Source organism: Lutra lutra, chromosome 2 (genome assembly GCF_902655055.1).
Source record: "Lutra lutra chromosome 2, mLutLut1.2, whole genome shotgun sequence".
Lineage (NCBI taxonomy): Eukaryota > Metazoa > Chordata > Mammalia > Carnivora > Mustelidae > Lutra > Lutra lutra.
This window is the reverse complement of record NC_062279.1, coordinates 26627840-26649125: the sequence shown is the minus strand read 5'-3', so window position 1 is coordinate 26649125 and position 21286 is coordinate 26627840. Positions and strand designations below refer to the sequence as shown.

The 21286-nt window shown below is 37.1% G+C and overlaps 1 long non-coding RNA gene across 1 annotated transcript in view; it reads left to right on the top strand.

The window, feature by feature from the left end:
* Positions 1–1061: 1061 nt before the first annotated feature.
* LOC125093968 (uncharacterized) overlaps positions 1062–21286 on the top strand; it is a 130270-nt gene continuing 110045 nt past the window's right edge. Inside the window, exon 1 of the long non-coding RNA XR_007125401.1 lies at positions 1062–1242. This is a non-coding gene — a long non-coding RNA (uncharacterized LOC125093968). The remainder of the gene's footprint in view (positions 1243–21286) is intronic.

Below are 21286 nucleotides of genomic sequence, written 5' to 3'. Positions count from 1 at the left end.
TAAAGACTTCCCTAAACTTCAGTCTGGATCAGTCACTCCTTACTGGATGCTAGAATTTTATCTACACTTTTATTTTGTCATGGCATCATGTTATAATTCTTAACTCGCTTCTTTAAAAACTGTGAACATCCTCAAAATACAAATTCTATTTTACTTATTTTTACCTATCCTGCAATTGACACTCAAAAAAGGTTTGCATACATAATAAGCAAAGACATAGATAGACACAACTCTGATTTCCTTACAGTTAGGAAAGTTAGTCTTGCCAAAGCAATAATAAATGCCTCACATTTTTCAGTGTACTTGCAAAAAATTTTTAATAACTGTTTTTATAAACATAGAGCATTCCTACATATGCTAAGGAATTTATACACTTTGATGTATAGTTACACATAAAATCATTTATATTTTATCAAATGACCATTATTTTAAAATAAGTCCTTAAGAGAAAATTAATATTTGAATCTCTAATAAATATTATAGTGTTCTTGGGTAGAGATTACTAATGAAATTAAGTTCAAAGGTATTGCTTGTTTCTCTAAAAACTAAGAAGATCTAATAAAAGTATAAGGAGTAGCTCATAAGAGTACCCACTTCAAATTGTAGATAAGAGTTAACAATGTTATTAAAAATTTTTATATCAATAGCAATATGATAAAAAGAAATTTGGAATATTTGTTAATAAGGTATAAATGAGCAGTTTTAGTTTGGTATGTGTAGTCTGTTAAAACTTTGGTTCTGCACAATATATTTGGTGATAAAATTCTTTTACATTCTGTATAATTTAGAAAGCAAATTCAATATACGTGCAACAGTATTTTCCTTTGAGACAATTTGTAATGGGTGAAATTCCACTGGCAAGTCTCAAGCAACATTAAGTCACAGGGAACATTCTAAAAAGTTACAGTTTTTCAAGCCGCCATTGGGACTACGTTGTCATAATTAAACTTCTTAGGCAGTTTTGCCAACGTCTAAAACCAGCTACAGTGTTCCTTTTCATAGTAGCATTTATCATCTTTAAAAAGGTATTTCACCCTTTCTTTTCTATGATATAGTTGGTCAAGGTTCATGGTCAAAATAGATTATTCCCAGAATTACTGCAAGTGGTCTTTGGGCAGCAGCAGAGTCATCCTGGTCGACTTGTTGATTTATTGTATATGTGGCTCTACCCATCTTGAAGCAGAACTGCATGTGCTGGGTTCAATTTTGATGAATGAGGTGTGGTGCACAGATGGAGAAAAGGTGAGTATCTCCCAGAGCCAGACCTTCGAGGTTTATAAATTATTTATAGAATACTTCAGTGTGCTGCAGCAGTGGTCAGGGCTGGTTTCTAATATGGTCACAAGAGCTCTTTAATCACCTTTCCCCTCAACAGAAAAAGACTGGCATTTAACAGAGAACTATAAGCCAAGAATAGGATACTGTGTGACTATAAGGGTAAATCTCCATTTAGAACAGGAGTCACTTATCATTTATAGACCTTGAGAGCTGACGGCCAATTTTATGCATCTACAGAGTAAGAGCAATGACATCTTAAATTTATCTAGTATTTTCTCCATAATATCCTGAATATAGTTTTAACCTATTACCAGCCTTTTTATAGATCTTTATAACAACAAGTAGAAAATGGGCACATGTTATCTCTATGTTCCACATCAGAAAACCATCACCACATCAAAAATATGTAAGTTTAAAAATTTTAGTGCTGGGCCAGCAGTCAGAATTTACCAATACCACCTTAAAATTTAAAAAATACAGTGAGGGGCTATACCATTGGCTAAGAAACTGAGACTTAAAAGACTCTAGTATCTAGAAGTCTTCTGATCCAAAAATCTGCCAATAGATGAAAATAACCAAATTATTATTTATATTCTCTAATATTTACAAACTTAATTTCCTTATAAAACAAGTTAAATTATCAGTGTGATCATGCCGTAGCTGTTACAGTATTTAGGGTTTCCAGCAGCATGTTCAGGAAACAAATCATCATTTGCTAAGAGCTACCTGATTCAACTACTAGAACTGTAGTTAGCAGAGTTCAATTACAGGCAAACTTTGCGTTCCTTGTTTAGAATCTGCATTAAAAGCTTTATTTGAGGGGCACCTGGGTGGCTCAGTGGGTTAAAGCCTCTGCCTTCGGCTCAGGTCATGATCCCAGGGTCCTGGGATCGAGCCCCGCATTGGGCTCTCTGCTCAGCGGGGAGCCTGCTTCCCCCTCTCTCTCTCTGTCTGCCTCTCTGCCTACTTGTGATCTCTGTCAAATAAATAAAAAAAATTAAAAAAAAAACAAATAAAAGCTTTATTTGAGTGAAAGCTTAGGTAAAAATCTAATCAGTATACATAGAGTTTATTGCTCTATGGTTCCAACAACCGTTCAGGAGAGGTTTTATTAGCTGTCAGTCTCTGCCCAAGGGGAAGATCGAAATTTTCTCCTAAAATACCCATAAGGAGTAGGCATTCTCAGGATTCAATAGAACATAATCAGTTTTGGACATACTAATAAGTTGTGGTTGGGGAGAGGGAGTGAAGGGTTCAGATTGTCTCCCTGGGGATCTTTCTGTGAAGTTCAAGGTCTGATGCAGTAAAGGCCTGAGGCTGCTTCCTCCAGAGAAATCCCACAACTCTAAGTCCCAGAAAGTGTCAAGGCTCCTGGGCTCCGTGGGCACAGGCAGTCTGTGGTGATTTGGGGGGAAAAGAGGTAATAATTATATCAGCTTCTGAAGGGCTAGGATCTTGTCTGTTTGGCACATGTATAGGACACTGTCTTGACATTTCTGTGACTCTGAGTAAAAATATTTGTTGAATGAATAAATAAACAAATGAAAGCTATTTACATATTGCCGCTTTTCAAATATGCCCATATGTTAAAGACTAGCTGATTTTCCCAATGATTTTATTGAACTCACTAATAATTTAGTATTGTAAGCTTTAAGAACACATATTTGTAATATTACATACATTTTTAGAGATTTTACTTTTATTTATGTGGGAGAGAAAGTGTGAAAGACAAAGAGATCACAAGTTGGCTGGGGAGTAGAGCTCCTTGCTGAGCTGGGAGCCCCATGAAGGACTTGATCCCAGGACTCTGGGATCATGACCTGAGCCAAAGGCAGATGCTTAACAGACTGAGCCACCCAGGTGCTGTAATATTACATACTTTTAAAACAGGGATTAATAAAGTACTTTTCCTTTTGTTTTGTACTCGTTATTTTTTATTTAAAAATTCAGTCCATAAACATTTGAAGTTTTTCTGTAATTGGTCCATTTGCCTAAATATTCATTTGCCACTAGCCTACCACAGTGATTCCCAACTGGGGGTAATTTTGCCACAGAGTTTTGCACAGACATTTAGCTACGTCTGGCCACATTTTTCGTTGTCCCACTTGGAGAGAGAGTACTTTCAGCATCTGGTGAGTGGAGGCCAGGGTCCGGCCCTACAACTATACCCTTCAGTGCAGAAGATGGCCCCACCACAGTCATTCAGCACAAAATGTCAGTAGCACCTGGGTCTGGCAGAACTAGGATATGGAAGTGAAGTGGAAGTATGTTCATTTCCTAGGGCTGTTGTAACAAGTTACCGCAAACTGGGTGGCTGAAAACAACAGAATTGATTTCACCGTTCTGAATCAAGGTGTGGGCACGGCTGCCCTCCTTCTAGGACATAATCCTCCCTTGCCTCTCCCAGCTTCTGGCGGCTCCAGGTGTTTCTTGGCTTCCTTGGCTTGTGAATGAATTCATCCTAGGTTCTGATTTCTGTATTTGATGTCTTGATGGCTGGGGCTTTGCTGATATGGAATAGGGTCATTTGCATACAACCTTGAATCACAGATTCCTTCAGACTATGTGGAGCAGACCTGACCTCTACCCTCTCAGGAACAGCCTTCTGTTGAAGAAGCCCATGCAAAACTTCTCTTGGCTTCTTGAATGAAATTAGGCAGCTATGTGGGCTACTTCAGGTTTCTCTCTCTCTGATTATCTTTCACTTACTTCTTCCTTTAAGCGCTTATTCATTTTCTCAATGCTGGATTTTCTGAATAAGAAAGTTAGAAGTCTTACTTATTTCATTAAGTTTTCCCCCAAAGAAGCAGTCTTTGAATGTTTTAAATTAATGCTATCATTTTATCTCCGTTATTAAGCTTATTTTAATTTTTCTTCTATTTTCCTTACTTTCTCTATATTTTGATATTTTAAACATTTGTTTCTTGTTTTTGTTAGTCCAATTAAGGCCATGATATTTCTTGAGTGCAAATTTGCCTATATCTTAGTCTTTTTTATGCAGTTAATATTTTTTAAAGCTATTTAACTTTTTTCTCTTTGACTCTTAGTGAGAAAAGAAAGCTTTTCAAAAAAGATGTATGTTTCATAGTATATATTGGAGTTTTATTATCTTTTATATCCATGCATTTTAATTAGGGAATATTGTTTTTTTTTTTTTTAATTCTTTAGAAGTCATTGAAGATCTTGTGGTCTGAAAAATGGCCTCTCTCTCTCTCTTTTTAATGATCTGTGGATTCTTGTGGACATCCTGTATTTTTAAGGCACCAAAGTTTGGCATCTGTCAATTAGAGAGGACTAATTATGGTTATTTAGGTTTTCATAGCATATTTTTTGCTTTGTTTGGCAGTCAGTCTGATAAAGGTGATTTAATTTCTTCTACCACTAGCATGATTTTGTGTCTTGTACACTACATACTTTTTGTTTTAAGAATGTTGATGCTATGTTACTTAATCTCTAGAATTCATAGTTGATACACTTTGTGAATTGCATACTTTTATTCCCCTCTTATTTTCTTTTATGCTTTTTGGCAGTTGCTAAAGATAAGAATCAGTGATCCCTCACCTTTCTTATTAGTCATATCATCGCTATATTGATAACTATAAATGTTACAGTACTTATATGCTTCTCCAGTCACATTTCCCACATACAACTTCTTCCCCAATCAGATTGAATGCTCACTGCCAGGCTCTTGGTTGCAAATTCACATGTAGATATCAACCTGTGGTTCACTGATGCTTGTCCTGTAGTAGATTTTTTAAGTAGTTCCCATGGAAACAATGTTCTCTCATATTTAAGCATTCAAAATATACTTAAATAAAACTATGGTTTAGTCAAAATTATCCCTGGGTTGCACCTTCTTGTATATGAATTTTGTGGGTCTTGCTTCTCCTGGGGTTGAATACCGCTACATCCCTGCTTCTGTGAGGACAGATTCAAGTTGGCAGTCAGACTCACCAGACACAAATAGGTTTTAATGTGATACTGCACTTATCTAGTTTTATAGAAAGATACAGGACAGGGGACACAGCTGGTACAGAAACTTTATCTCTGGCAAATGCAGAAGTGCCTTTTGCCTTCTCCTCTAAATGGGGCATGTGTGGTCAGCACAAACAAATGTCAGAGTTCTTAGGGGCATCTTGATACTGAGGAACCACTGCCTTGATTTCCCATCAATATATTAAATTGTTCTAGATACAGAAGCACAAGCTGCCAGTCAGTCAGCAGATCCCTTGTTCCTGGGGCAGAAGGAACATGGGAGACGAGGAAGACATTCCACATTTATTTTAAATACATAATTTCCAAGTGGGCCTGGTAACTCCTTGCTATTTAAGAAATGATCCCAAATGTAGCAGGTTAAAACAAAAATAATATAGTAACTCACGGTTTTGCTTGAATGGTTCAGTGGTCTGTGCTGGGTGGTCTAACTAATCTTGGCCAGGCTTGCTCATGGGTCTGTGATCAGCTGGCACTTTGGTGGAGCACTGGCTGGTTCCCAATAAGCCTACCCACAGCTCTGGCAGTTGGCTCCCTTCAGGCTCAGGGATGATGATGACAGGGCATGAGTCTCATGACCCAGCAAGCAGGAGAGACCTTACTGCCATGATGGCTCAGAGTTCGAATTACAAAGGACAAGTGCACTGAACAAGCATTCTTCTGCTTGTATCACATTGACTAACACCCTGTTGTCCAAAGCAAGTCACATGGCTGAGCGCAGACTCAGAATGGGAGGACACCTCAGAATTATCACAGCAAGGGAACAGCACTGCGACAAGACAGACTCAGAGGCCCTTCCCAGAAAGGACATTCTGCAACTGCTAAGAGACACTGAAGCTGGCTTGATCCTCATCCTACCCACTAGCCCCACACCATGAAGGACTTCATTTTCTTGCCTAGCTACTGAAAGGATTCTTTCCTTAAAGTTGTTTACTGATTTTACTAGGATATGTTTTAATGCGGATCATTCCTGCTTTACTTTTCTTGCGATACGGTATTCACGTTTAGTATTTTATGCAGGTCTTTCATTCTGAGACAGTCTTCAGTCACTGTTACCTTTAAAAAATGTATTTTGTTCCCTGACTTCTTTTTACTTCTTCAAATGAGATTTATTTAGGCTGAATCTCTTTTCCCCCTGATTCTCACTTATTTTCTCTCTAACCTTTTAATTAATTAATTATTTATTCATTTATTTAATTTTTACTTCTCTTTTTTTCTGTTTTTATGCCCCTTACTATATGGTACACAGTATTTTTTTCCCTGAAGCTGCTTCCAATCTTGCCATCATTTATGAGATTTTTTAGTTTTTCTTCCACTTTTCTCCTGAGTTACCTTTTCAGATTTCATCATCTACATGCTCATTTTTTCTTGAGCTCATATATTCTATTCTTTTGTCTTTTTGTGGGGGGGCTCAGTGAGGTGATTGATTTACTATGTGGTCTTTTTTTTGTTAGTGTTATTAACCAATGGCAAAATATGTGGTTACGATTTTCAGCTGCATTTTTTTTTTTTTTAAGATTTTATTTATTTATTTGACAGACAGAGATTACAAGCAGGCAGAGAGACAGTCAGAGAGAGGAGGAAGCAGGCTCCCTGCTGAGCAGAGAGCCCGATGTGGGACTCGATCCCAGGAACCTGAGATCACGACCTGAGCTGAAGGCAGCGGCTTAACCCACTGAGCCACCCAGGCGCCCCCTCAGCTGCATTTCAATGGCTATACATAGTATTTTTTTTCCTGGTGAACTTTGTTTTTTAAGTTTTTATTTATGTATTTGAGAGAGATAGCAAGAGAACACAGTACTGTGAGAGCAAGAGCAAGGGGAAGGGCAGAGGGAGAGGGGTGGAAGGAGAGGGAGAAGCAGATTCCCCACTGAGCAGGGAGCCTGATGTGGGACTCAATCCCAGGACCCTGGAATCATGACCTGAGCAGAAGACAGAGGCTTAAAGGACTGAGCTACCATGTCCCCCCCGCCCACCGCGTGAACTTTCTTTACTTGTTTTTTTCTTCTTCATCTGTTAGGGGTGAGAGAGTTTGCAGTGTGTGAGGGGAGGTCTCATTGCCTTGGATTCCGCAGGAGAAGATTTACATGGGGATCCGCACTCAGAATAAAGATAGCTGGAAGGAAACTAGCAAGCGCAAACCAGTTTATTAAAGCAAAAGTACATTCTCAGGTTGGAGAGCCAGTGGGTTCCAGAGGTGAAACTGGCAGGGCCCTATGTTGTTTTGGGGTTGAATAACAATGTTGGGTCTCTCCAGGCTGGGGGAGGGTATGACATTCTATGGGGTGGCCTCCAATGGAAGTTGTTGTCAGTCATTTGGGAGACTCCTCCCACAGGTTGGGAGGGGGAGATTTTGATTCTACAGGGTTTGTTGGAGAACCTTCATATCAGGGTTTCTCCATCTGGAGGGGCTCTTCTTGCAATGCAAATTCATTATAATAAGTGTAAGGGTTACCCTGCAGTAGAGGTGGAAGACGAGAGTGCATGTTCTGTACCTGTAGCTCTTTGGTCTGTCAGCCCCAAGGTCTTGGAAGCCATAGGGTCAGGATATTGGGCCCCCAGGCTTATAATGTGTAGGCTTATTTATCACTGGCCTTGCCTCCAGCCCATGTCTCCATCATGCCCTTTCAAGGGCTTGGGACTCTGCCTTCGAGGTCCTTCCACTGCTCATGTCTAGCTTCTACCTAACACATCTGTTTTACATTTTTAAAAAAATAAATCATTTATAATTAGTTCTGATTACTCATTTTGGAATATGTTCCATTTTTCCTGGATCAGCTCTTTATCATAAGTGGAAGAAGACATTTTACAGGAAAATTAGAGCCATGATTTATTTTAATTTTAGTTTTATTTTTTAATTAATTTTTCACATTCTATTTATTTTTTATTGAGATATAATTGACGTATAACACTGTGTAAGTTTAAGGTAGGTTGGAGGCATGATTAAGGATGTAAGACCAGCAGAGCTGTGTCTGATTTGAGGCAGCTGTTCCTCCAGCTCTGAAGCCTGGCTGCTGTGTATCTGGTCACAGGCCAGTCTCTTTGTCTTCTTTCTCCCTCAGGGATACTCTGCTTCCTCTAAGTATTATATATGTATCTGTGATTCCATGTTTAACGCTATCTCTGCTTCTAGACTTTTACCCAGGACAGGGAAGATTGGTAGCTGGTCCATGCCTGCCCTTCTACTGTTGGCAAGCAAGGAATTCATGTTTTGCTTCTAGGATAGACCCCTCACAATGGAAAGCTATTCTTTGCTGGAATTTCTGGTGTCTGTGGCCTGAATGTCAGCTCTCTGCTTCTGCCCACAAGGACCCCAGTTCAATTTGCACTGTGCTTACCGCCCTAGCTTCTATTTTGTGTTTCGGTTTTTCATCACACTTTTGGTTTTGATTAAAATGGACTTTTCCTCTATTTTTAAGTCTGTGGATTATTTTGGGGGAAATGTTATGTTTATATCATCTTGAAAGTACAAATACACTACCCTTTTTCTTTTTTCTTCCTACTTTCCAGGAGATTTCTCAACTTCTTCCAGTCCTTTTTTCCCAAAGGTATCCAGGGATGTTGTCAGAATTGTATTTTCCAAGAGCCCTTCCTCATTCTCTGATTGCTCTTTTTGATCCTTTTCACTATGTGTCTGTGTCCATATATGTGTATGTATGACATAGGATATACATACAGAAGGGTGCACAAAATTTAAATGTACAGCTTTATAAATGGTTATAATTAAGCCGAGACTAACAACAGCACAAGTGAAGAAATGAAATACTGCCACACTTTCACAGTCCCCAAGTGTCTCTCCCAATCATAACACTCTCTTCCACTCCCCACCAACATACTCAATAGGCAAGTACTTTTCTGCCCTTAGTATAATCATTTCTCAATTTTGTTTCTAATTTTACCACCTGTATGCATTACCTAATGATTTCTCTCCTTTGTATCTTTTTCTTGTTGTGATTTTGTATCTTTAAGGATATTAGAAACAGGTATTTATGTATTTATTTATGTAAAGATTTTACTTATTTATCTGACAGAGACACAGCAAGAGAGGGAACACAAGCAGAGGGAGTGGAAAAGGGACAAGCAGGTTCCCGCTGAGCAGGGCTCCATCCCAGGACCTGGAATCATGACCTGAGCCAAAGGTGGATGCTTAACGACTGAGCCACCCAGAAAAAACCCTAGAAATAGGTTTTTAAAAAATAACTTCTTTTTTTCTGTAGCATCTCTTTTTCTACTGGGTTTCTATTATCTATTTGACTGATTTTATTCCTCTCAATTTACAGATTTGTCTAACATGCCAAGTGATCCTTGCCTTTTCATTCATAAACAAGTGTTATGCACAAGAAAATGATTGGAAATTCAATGCTTGTTGGCAAGTGGATTCCTTAGTGAAATGATCTTTTTTTGTTGGGCATCATTGAACTCTAATGTCTGGGGTGGAACCTCTTCCCTGGGGGTTATGTCTGACTAAAGCTTTCTTTTTTTTCTTTTTTTTTTATATTTTACTTATTTATTTGACAGAGATCACAAGTAGGCAGAGAGGCAGGCAGAGATAGGAGGAAGCAGGCTCCCCGCAGAGCAGAGAGCCGACTCGGGGCTCCATCCCAGGACCCTGGGATCATGACCTGAGTCGAAGGCAGAGGCTCCAACCCCCTGAGCCACCCAGGCTCCCCTGACTAAAGCTTTCTGAGAGCAGAGCAGGAAGGGGCTTAAGTTCTGTTATTAAAGTATATGTTATCACTAAATTTCTCAATTTTAGCCTCATATCTCACCCATCCACCAAGGTCCCTTGTGTTCTGAGGGGGTCTCCTCTGTTCTGTTTCTTCAGAGATGGAAACCTAGTACTCTTGCCTGGAGACCTGAATATATGACTTCTTTGCATATAGACTTTCAACCAATCCCTAATTTTTAGCTTCATTTCTTCTGATCTACCAAGTGTCTCTAAGTTAAAACACTTTCTGATTCTATGGATGAATCATATTTCTTCTCTTCCAGCACTTAAATTGTAGTTTTATTTCACTAAATCAATTACCACTTGTCTGTTAAATCCCTAAAAAAAAAATTTCAACTTCTTATCTCCTATTGCCACTTCTCCGTTCTTTTTGAGCTTGTGGGTTTATACATATTTAATTTCCTTGCTCTCCTTTTAGTAGATTTTCTTGAGGGAGAATAGATAACAAATGTACTCAAACTACCAAATTAACCAGAATTTTGAGCAAGGACAGTTCAAAGAAAATTTCACATAAGATTTTCCCTTTTTCTCTCATTCTTTTTCTAGAAGCTCTTTCAAGATGACATATTAAAAGTTACCCAGTTTCAGAGTAGTAATATTGACCAATTATTTTAGTAGTCAAACCAAATGTTAACATTAAGTGCAAGTTTCAGGGGTTGAACCATTTTTAAATGAATCAATATGGAACTAACATTTATATTTCCATTGGTAGGTATGATATTTTGAAGATGATATATTATGGAACAGACATCTTCAGAGGAAAAAAAAATGTTACAAGCTTGAAGTTCAGTTACTTTACATACTTTTCTCCTAATCTAATAAACTCAGTATGTTGCTATCTCTAGGTTTTTGAGACTTACCCACTACCAGTTTGTCCTTTCCTCTTAAAGCATTTGTTTCACTGCCTCATTTTATTGCTTTGACTAATGAAATCTAATTTTAAAATCACAGCTTCCTCAGGTGTTAGCCACCAGTATTATCCTCCCCACTGTCATCTTCATTCTGTCTGTTCAGCTTCTCTTTTTGAGGACATCCCCGATTAAGGTTATTAACTTCACTTCATGCTTCCCTTTGCCTTTCATTTGTACTCATTTCGTCTGGCTTGGGTAATTCCAAAGTTAATCGTTTTGGTCACAAAATCAACTCCTTGCTGAAAGTATGCCTTCAATCTGCTTTCTGCAGTGAGCAGTCCATCCTGGGAGGCATTTTGGAATCTTTCTAGGTCGGAAGACACCTACTTCTGCTATGTCAGAACACCCCCTGCCACCTTTGATCTGAACTTCAGTGAGGCCAGAAAAAGAGTGGTTTTCTCTTCTTAATTGTCCTGATGTCTCCTAATTATTCTAAAGGTGAAAGGGAATGGTAGGTGTTAAAGTGCAGAAATAATTTTTCTCTGGTTTTATTTTAAAATATTAGTTCCAGGTGCTTTAGGACCATTTAGCTGGAAATATTGCTTCTAATTAGAGTGTATTTCCCCCACCAGAAGCAGCCCCTCTTAGAGAACTTCTTGGGAGATGTTATGTTGTACAAAGAGCCTATTTTTTGAAATCAGATTGTTGTAAGATTACACATGGTCCCACATCTCACCAGCTGTATAATCTTGATAAAGTAGGAAACTCTCCTTCTTTATCTGTAGGAAATGGATCTTATCTCCAAACATAGTTGAAAGGATTAAATAAGACCATATACTTAATGTCCCTGATATATAAGAAGCACTTCATATAGTGTGACCATTTTATCATTTTTGTACATGTTAAAGTTTTCCAGGATATTTTGGGATTACATGCTCTGTATTTCAGTACTGCTTTCACACATGTAGTCTGATAACACTTCTCTAGGGCACTGAAAAGAGACTCCAGGACTGCTTAAGCCTTTAGCTATTTTTCAACTGTTATGGCTCTTAAAAAAAAGTTTATATTTTCAAACAGAATTAGCTCATTTATTTTTCCAGTTTATTCTCCATATCTGAAGGGAGAACCCATAAATCTCTCATCTATAGCTCCAAATAACCATATGATACATCATTATGTCTAGCAAGGCAAAGAGGGGACTAGAGACTTGGCAGAAATCAAGGTTTCATGTTTTCCTATGTTCCCAGACATTAATCCTCATATTTTTTTTAATTATAATTAACATGCAGTGTTAGTTTCATGTGTACAATATGATTCAACAATTCTATACATTACCCAGGCTCATTGAAATAAATACACTCTTGATCTCCTTTATTTACTTCCCCATCACTCTATCTGTCTCCCATCCTACAATCACCTGTTCTCTGTTTTTAAATGTCTGGGTTTTGTTTTTGTTGTTGATGGTGATCTTTTTTTTTTTCTTTTTTATTTGTTTTGTAGTTTTGTGTTTCTCTTGTTTCACTTAGCATTTTACCCTCTAGGTGCATCCATTTTGCTGAAAATGGCAAGATCTCCATTTTTATGGCTAAATAATATTCCATTGTATATATCTTTAGTATATACATATAATTTTAATCATATATCTATGAATGGACTCTTGTGTTACTTCTGTATCTTGGCTACTATAAATAATGCTGCAAATACATAGGGGTTCAGATATCTTTTCAGATTAGTGTTTTTGCTTTATTTGGTTCGATATCCAGTAGTGGAATTACTGTATCAAGTGATAATTCTATTTTAAATCTTTTGAGGACCCTCCATACTGCTTTCTACAGTGGTTGCTCTAGTCTGCATTCCCGCTAACAGTGTACAAGGGTTCCCCTATCTTCACATCCTTACCAACACTTGTTATTTCTTGTCTTTTTTATTTTAACCATTCCTTTTTTTTTGTTGTTGTTGTTAAAATTTTTACTTATTTATTTGACTGAGACACAGCAAGAGAGGGAACATAAACAGGGGGAGTGGGAGGAGAAGCAGTCTTCCTGCTGAACAGGGAGTCCAATGTGGGGCTATATCCCAGGACCCTGAGATCATGATCTGAGCTAAAGGCAGATGCTTAACAACTGAGCCACACAGGCACCCCGATTTTAGCAATTCTCACTCGATGAGGTGCTGTCTTGTTGTTTTAACTTGCATTTCCCTGATGATTAGTGATGTTGAGCATTTATTCATGTGTCTGTTGGCCATCTGTATGTTTTCTTTGGGAAAGTGTTTATTCAGGTTCTCTGCCCATTGTTAATATATTATTTTTTTTATTGAGTTGCATAATTTCTTCATATATTTTGGATATTAACCGCTTATTTGATATATCATTTGCAAATGTCTTCTCCCATTCAGCAGCTTACCTTGTCATGTAGCTGATGGTTTCCTTTGCTGTGCATAAGCTTTTTATTTCAGTGTAGTCCTAATAGTTTAATTTCGCTTTCATTTCTCTTGTCTGAGGAGACATATCTAGAAAAATGTTACTATGACCCACATCAAAGAAATAACTGCATATGTTTTCTTCTAGGAGTTATATGGTTTCAGGTCTCACATTTAGGTCTTTAATGTGTATTGAGCTTATTTTTATGTGTGATGTAAGAAAGTGGGATAATTTCATTCCTCTGCTTTCCCAGTTCAGTTTTCCTAGCACCATTAGTTGGAAAATGCCCTTTCCCTATTGTATATAGTCTTACCTCCTTTGTTGATGATTAATTGACATATAAGTATGGCTTATTTTGGGGCTCCCTATTCTGTTCCATTGATCAATATGTCTGTTTTTCTATCAGTATCATACTGTTTTGATTAGCACAATTTTGTGATTTATCTTGAAATCTGGAACTGTAATAACTTTAGCTTTGTTCTTCTTTTTCAAGGTTCCTTTAACTGGTCTTTTATCATTTCATACAAATTTTAGGATTTTTTTTGTTCTAGTTCTGTGAAAAATGTTGGTATTTCAATGAGTAAGATGCAAAATCTATTGATTGCTTTGGGCAGTATGGACATTTTACAAATATTGGTTCTTTCAGTCCATGAACATGGGCTATCATTTCACTTGTTACTATCATCTTCAGTTTCTTTCAGCAGGGTCTCACAGTTTTCAGAGTACAGGTCTTTCACTTCCTTGGTTAAGTTTATTCCTAAGTATTGTATTTTGGTGTAGTTGTAAATGAGATTGTTTTCTTAATTTCTCTTTGTTCTAATTTATTACTAGTTATAGAAATAGAATGGTTTTTCTTTTTTTTATTATTTACTTGACAGAGATCACAAATAGGCAGAGAGGCAGGTGGGGGGTGGGGGAAGCAGGCTCTCCGCTGAGCAGAGAGCCTGATGTGGGGCTTGATCCCAGGACCTTGAGATCATGAACCAAGCCAAAGGCAGAGGCTTTAACCCACCGAGCCACCCAGGTGCCCCTAGAATGGATTTCTTTATATTCATTTTGCATCCTGTGACCTTACTGAATTCATTTATCAGTTTTAGTAGCTTTTTGGTGACATTTTTAGGGTTTTCTATATAAAGTATCATGTCATCTGCAAATAGTGAAAGTTTTACTTCTTTCTTAGCAATTTGGATGCCTTTTCTTTCTTTCTTTTGAAGATTTTATTATCTGAGAGAGAGAGAGAGCACAGACAGGGGGAGAAGTCAGCAGGGGGAGAAGCAGGCTCCCCACTGAGCAAGGAGCCCAATGCAGAACTTGATCCCAGAATCCTGGGATCATGACATGAGCCGAAGGCAGATACTTAACCAACCAAGCCACCCAGGCATCTCTGGATGCCTTTTATTTCATTTTATTTTTCTTATCTGATTGTTGTAGGGAGGACTTGCATTATTCTGTTCAATAAAAGTGGAGAGAGTAGACATCGTTGTGTTGTTTCTGACCTCAGTTCTTAATCATTGAATATATTAGCTGTGGGTTTTTTATACATGGTCTTTTATCATGTTGAGGTATGTTCCCTTTAAATCTACTTTGTTGATAGTTTTTATCATGAATGGATGACATACTTTGTCAAATGTTGTTTCTGCATCTACTGAGATGATCATATTTTGTTTGTCTTTTCTCTTGTTAATGTGATATATCAAGTTGATTGATTTGTGAATATTGAACTATCCTTGCATCCCTGGAATAAATCCCAATTGATCATGGGAATGCTTTTTAAAAATAATCCAATCAAGAAACAGGCAGAAGACATGAACAGACATTTCTCCAAAGAAGACATACAAATGGCCAATAGACACTTGAAAAAATGCTCAACATGATTCGGCATCAGCGAAATACAAATCAAAACTACAATGAGATACCACCTCACACCAGTCAGAATGGCTAAAATTATCCACTCCCGAAATGTTGGTAAGGATGTGGAGAAAGGGGAACCCTCTTATGCTGTTGGTGGGGATGCCAGCTGGTGTAGCCACTCTGTAAAACAGTATGGAGGTTCCTCAAAAAGTTGAAAATAGAGCTACCTATGACCCAACAATTGCACTACTGAGTACCCCAAAGTTACAAATGTTGTTATCCAAAGGGATACCTTCACCCCAATGTTTTTGCAGTGATATCCACAGTAGACAAACTATGGAACAAACCCAGGTGTCCATCAACAGATGAATAAAGATGTACTATATATATACAATGGAATACTACTCAGCCATCAAAAAAATGAAATCTTGTCATTTGTAATGACACGGATGGAACTAGAGGGTATTATGCTAAGTGAGATGAGTCAACTATAGAAAGATAATTATCATATGTTCTCACTGATATGTGGAATTTAAGAAACAAAACAGAGGATCATAGGGGAAGAGAGAAAAACATAAAACAAGATGAAACCAGAGAGGGAGATAAACCATTAGAGACTCTTAATCATAGGAAACAAACTTGGGTTGCTGGAGAGGAGGAAGGTGGGGGTATGGGGTAATTGGGTGATAGACATTAATGAAGGCACATGATATAATGGGCACTGAGTATTATATAAAACTGATGAATCACTGATCTCTACTTCTAAAACAATAATATATTCTGTGTTAATTGAATTTAAATAAAAATAATGGGAAAATGAATAAATAAAAATAAACATTTAAAAATGTATTGTTGGATTTAGTTTACTAATATTTTGTTGAGGATATTTGCATAGATGTTCATCAGAGATACTGGCCTGTAGTTTTCCTTTTTTTTTTTTTTTTTTGTAGTTTTGGGATCAAGGTAATATTGGTCTTGTAGGATGAATTTGATATCTTTCCTACCACTTATATTTTTTGGGAATGGTTTGAGAAGATTAGATATTATCTCCTCTTTAAATGTTTGGTAGAATTCACCTGTGAAGCCATATGCTCCTGGATGTTTATATTAAGAGTTTGTTGATTACTTACTCAATTTCACTGCTAGTAATTGTTCAAATTTTATTCAAGTTTTGGAAGGTCATATGTTTCAAGGAATATGCTTTTTTTTAGGCTGTTCAATTTGTTGGCAGATAACATTTCATAATATTCTCTTAAAATCCTTTGTATTTTGTGTTCAATGTTATTTCTTCTGCTTGATTTCTGATCTTATTTATTTGAGTCTTCTCTTTTTGTTGAGTCTGGCTAAAGGTTTCTCAATTTTGTGGATCTTTTCAGAGAACTAGCTCCTGGTTTCATTGATCTGTTCAGTTGTGCCCACCCCCCCCCCCTTTTCATTTATTTTTGCTCTGATCTTTATTATGCAATTTCTTCTCTTAGGTTTCTTGGGCTGCATGTTTTCTCCTTTTTCCAGCTCTTTTATGTGTTTGGTTAGGTGGTTTATTTGATATTTTCCCTCCTTCTTGAGATAGTTCTATTTAGCTATAATTATCCCTCTTAGAACAGCTTTTGTTGTATCCCAAAGATTTTGGACTGTTTTTTCATTTTCATTTGTTTCAATGTATTTTTTTATTTCCTTTTTGGTTTCTTAGCTGAGCCATTTATTTTTTAGTGGAATTTTAATTTAGCCTCCATGTCCTTGTGTTCTTCCCTGATTTTTCTTGTGGTTGATTTCTAGTTTCATACTGTTGGGGTTTGAAAAGATGCATGATATGATTTCAGTCTTGAAATTTTTTGAGACTTGTTTTGTGGTCTAACATGTGGGGAGAATGTTTCCTATATGCTTGAAAAGAACGTGTACTTTGCTGTTTTTGGATGGGATGTTCTGAATATATTGGTTAGGTCCATCTGATTCAATGTATCATTCAAAACCAGTTTCTTTATTGATTTTCTGTCTGGATGATGTATCTATGGATGTAAATTGGGTATTACAGTCTGCTACTATTACTGTATTATTGTCAATTTCTTCCTTTATATCTGTTAATAATTGCTTTATGTATTTAGACACTCCCATGCAGATTGCATAAATATTTATAATTGTTATATCCTTTTGTTTGTTATCTTTATCATTTCAGAGTGTCTTTGTTTCTTGTTACAATCTCTGTTTTAAATTCTACTTTGTGTGCTATATTTGTTGCTACCCTAGCTTTCTTTTTATTTCCATTTGCATGGCAAATGTTTTTTCACCCCTTCATTTTCAGTCTTCATGTTTCTTTAGGTCAGATTTGAGACTCTTGTAGTCAGCATATACATGAGACTTGCTTTTTTATCCCTTCAGTCCCCCTGTGTCTTTTCACTGGAGGATTTAGTCCATTTATATTCAAAGTAATGTGTTTATTGCATTTTGTTATCTACTTATTTTTCCTTTCTGTTCCTGTCTTCTCCTGCTCTTGTCCCTTGCCATTTGATGGCTTACTTTAGTGATATGCCAGGATTTCTTCTCTTAATTTCTTGTGTATCTATTACAGATTTCTGATTTGTGGTTACTGGTAGGTTCATATATAATATATTATGCATATAGCAGTCTATATTAAGTTAATGATCCCTGAAATTTGAACGCATTCTAAAAAACACTGTTTTTACTCTCCTACCTGACAAGTTTTATGTATATGTCATACTTTATATTTTTTATTTTGTGAATACCTTGACTGATTTTTAAGGATATAATTGATTTTACTGCTTTTGTACCTCCATATTGGTTTTATAGTGATTAATATACCTGTTTGTTATGTGTGAATTTAACTTTCAAATGTTTCCTTTTCATAATTCTTTTCTTTCCCCAAATAATTCCTCTTAGTGGCTTCTTGTAAGGCTGGTTTAATGTATTTTTACTGGTCTGGTGAATTCTTTATTTTTCCTTTTGTTCTGAATGACAGCCTTGATGGTAGACTATTCTTGGTTATAGGGGTTTTTGTTTTTGAGTTCTTGTACTGTGAATATATAATGCCATTCTCTTTTGGCCTGCAAAGTTTCTGCTGTGAAATAAACTCATAGCCTTATGGAGGTTCCTTTATATGTAACTGTTTTCTCTTGCGGCTTTTAAAATTCTCTCTTTATCACTACATTTTGCCTTTTAAAAAAATAGTTAATTTTTTAAAAATTTCTTTTAAGTGTTCCAAAATTCATTGTTTATGCACCATACCCAGTGCTCCATGTAATACGTGCCCTCCTTAATACCCATCACCAGGCTCACCCAACCCCCCACCCTCCTCCTCTCCAAAACCCTTTGTTTCTCAGAGTCCACAGTCTTTCCTGGTTCGTTTCCCCTTCCAGTTTCCCCCAACTCACCTCTCCTCTCCCATTTCCCCATGTACTCCATGTTATTCCTTATACTCCACAAATAAGTGAAACCATATGATACTTGACTCTCTCTGCTTGACTTATTTCACTCAGCATAATCTCTTCTAGTCCCATCCATGTTGATACAAAATTTGGGTATTCATCCTTTCTGATGGAGGCATAATACTCCATAGTATATGTGGACCATATCTTTATCCATTCGTCCGTTGAAGGGCATCTTGGTTCTTTCCACAGTTTGGTGACTGTGGACATTGCTGCTATGAACATTGGGGTGTAGATGGCCCTTCTTTTCAATACATCTGTATTTTTGGGGGTAAATACCCAGTACTGCAATTGCAGGGTCATAGGGTAGCTCTGTATTTAATTTCTTAAGGAATCTCCACACTGGTTTCCAAAGTGGCTAACAACAACTTGCGTTTCCACCAACAGTGTAAAAGGGTTCCCCTTTCTTCACATCCTCTCCAACACATGTTGTTTACTGTCTTGTTAATTTTGGCCATTCTAACTGGTATAAGGTGGTATCTCAGTATGGTTTTGATTTGAATCTCCCTGATGGCTAGTGATGATGAACATTTTTTCATGTGTCTGTTAGCCATTTGTATGTCTTCTTTGGAGAAGTGTCTGTTCATGTCTTCTGCCCATTTTTTGATGTGATTATCTGTTTTGTGTGTGTTGAGTTTGAGGAGTTCTTTATAGAGCTTGGATATCAGTCCTTTGTCTGTACTGTCATTTGCAAATATCTTCTCCCATTCTGTGGGGTGCCTCTTTGTTTTGTTAACTGTTTTTTTTTTTTTTTGGTTGTTGTTTTTGTTTTTTGCTGTGCAGAAGCTTTTGATCTTGATGAAGTCCCAAAAGTTCATTTTTGCTTTTGCTTCCTTTGCCTTTGGAGACACATCTTGAAAGAAGTTGCTATGGCCGATGTCAAAGAGGTTGCTGCCTATATTCTCCTGTAGGATTTTGATAGATTCCTGCCTCATGTTGAGGTCTTTTATCCATTTTGAGTTTATCTTTGTGTAGGGTGTAAGAGAGTGGTCAAGTTTCATTCTTCTGCATGTAGCTGTCCAATTTCCCCAGCACCATTTACTGAAGAAACTGTCTTTTTCCCACTGTATATTTCTTACTGCTTTGTTAAAGATAATTTGACCACAGAGTTGAGGGTTCATATCTGGGCTCTCTACTCTGTTCCATTGGTCTATGTGTCTGTTTTTGTGCCAGTACCATGCTGTCTTGGTGATCACAGCTTTGTAGTAAAGCTTGAACTCAGGCAACATGATGCCCCCAGTTTTGTTTTTCTTTTTCAACATTTCCTTAGCAATTTGGGGTCTTTTCTGGTTCAATACAAATTTTAGGATTGTTTGCTGCAGCTCTTTGAAAAGTGCTGGTGGAATTTTGATCAGAAAGGCATTGAAAATATAGATTGCTCTAGGCAGTATAGACATTTTAACAATGTTTATTCTCCCAATCCATGAACTTGGAATGGTCTTCATCCTTTTGTCTTCTTCAATTTCTTTCATGAGTGTTCTGTAGTTCCTGGATTACAGATCCTTTACCTCTTTGGTTAAATTTATTCCCAGGTATCTTATGGTTCTCCATGCTATAGTAAATGGAATCAGTTCCCTAATATCCCTTTCTGTATTTTCATTGTTAGTGTATAAGAAAGCAACTGATTTCTGTACATTTTTTATCCTGCCACATTACTGAATTGCTGTATGAGTTTTAGTAGTTTGGGGGTGGAATCTTTTGGGTTTTCCATATAAAGTAGCATGGCATCTGCAAAGAGAGAGAGTTTGGCTTCTTCATTGCCAATTTGAATGTCTTCTATTTCTCTTTGTTGTCTGATCACTATTGCGATCAGGGTGGTGTGAGTGGGCATCCTTGTCGTGTTCCTAATCTCAAAGGGAAGGCTGTCAGCTTTTCCCCATTGAGGATGATATTTGCTGTGGGTTTTTCATAGATTTTATAAAGTTGAGAAATGTTCCCTCTATCCCTATACTTTGAAGTGTTTTAATCAGTAATGGATGCTGTATCTTGTCAAATGCTTTTTTTGCATCAATTGAGAGGACCATGTGGTTTTTCTCTCTTCTCTTATTAATTTGTTCTATCACATTGACTGATTTACAAATGTTGAACCACCACTGCATCCCAGGGATAAATCCCACCTGGTCATGGTGGATAATTTTTTTAATGTACTGTTGGATCCTATTAGCTAGGATCTTGTTGAGAATCTTGGCATCCATATTCATCAGGGATATTGGTCTGAAATTCTTTTTGGTGGGGTCTTTGCCTGGTTTGGGGATCAAGGTAGTGCTGGCTTCATAGAAAGAGTCTGGAAGTTTTCCTTCTCTTTCTATTTTTTGAAGCAGCTTCAGGAGAGTAGGTGTTATTTCTTTGGATGTTTGTTAGGATTCCTCAGGGAATCCATCAGGTTCAGGGCTCTTGTTTTTTGGGAGTTTTATGATATGTGCTTCTATCTCGTTACTAGATATTGGTCTATTCAGGTTGTCAGTTTCTTCCTGACTCAGTTTTGGAAGTTCATAGGTTTCCAGAAATGCATCCATTTCATCTAGGTTGCTTTACTTATTGGCATATAACTGTTGATAATAATTTCTGATGATTGTTTCTATTTCCCTGGTGTTAGTCATGATCTCTCCCTTTTCATTCATAATTTTATTAATTTGGGTCCTCTCTCTTTTCTTTTGAATTAGTTTGGCCCGTGGTTTATCAATCTTATTGATTCTTTCAAAAAAACTAGCTTCTACTTTTG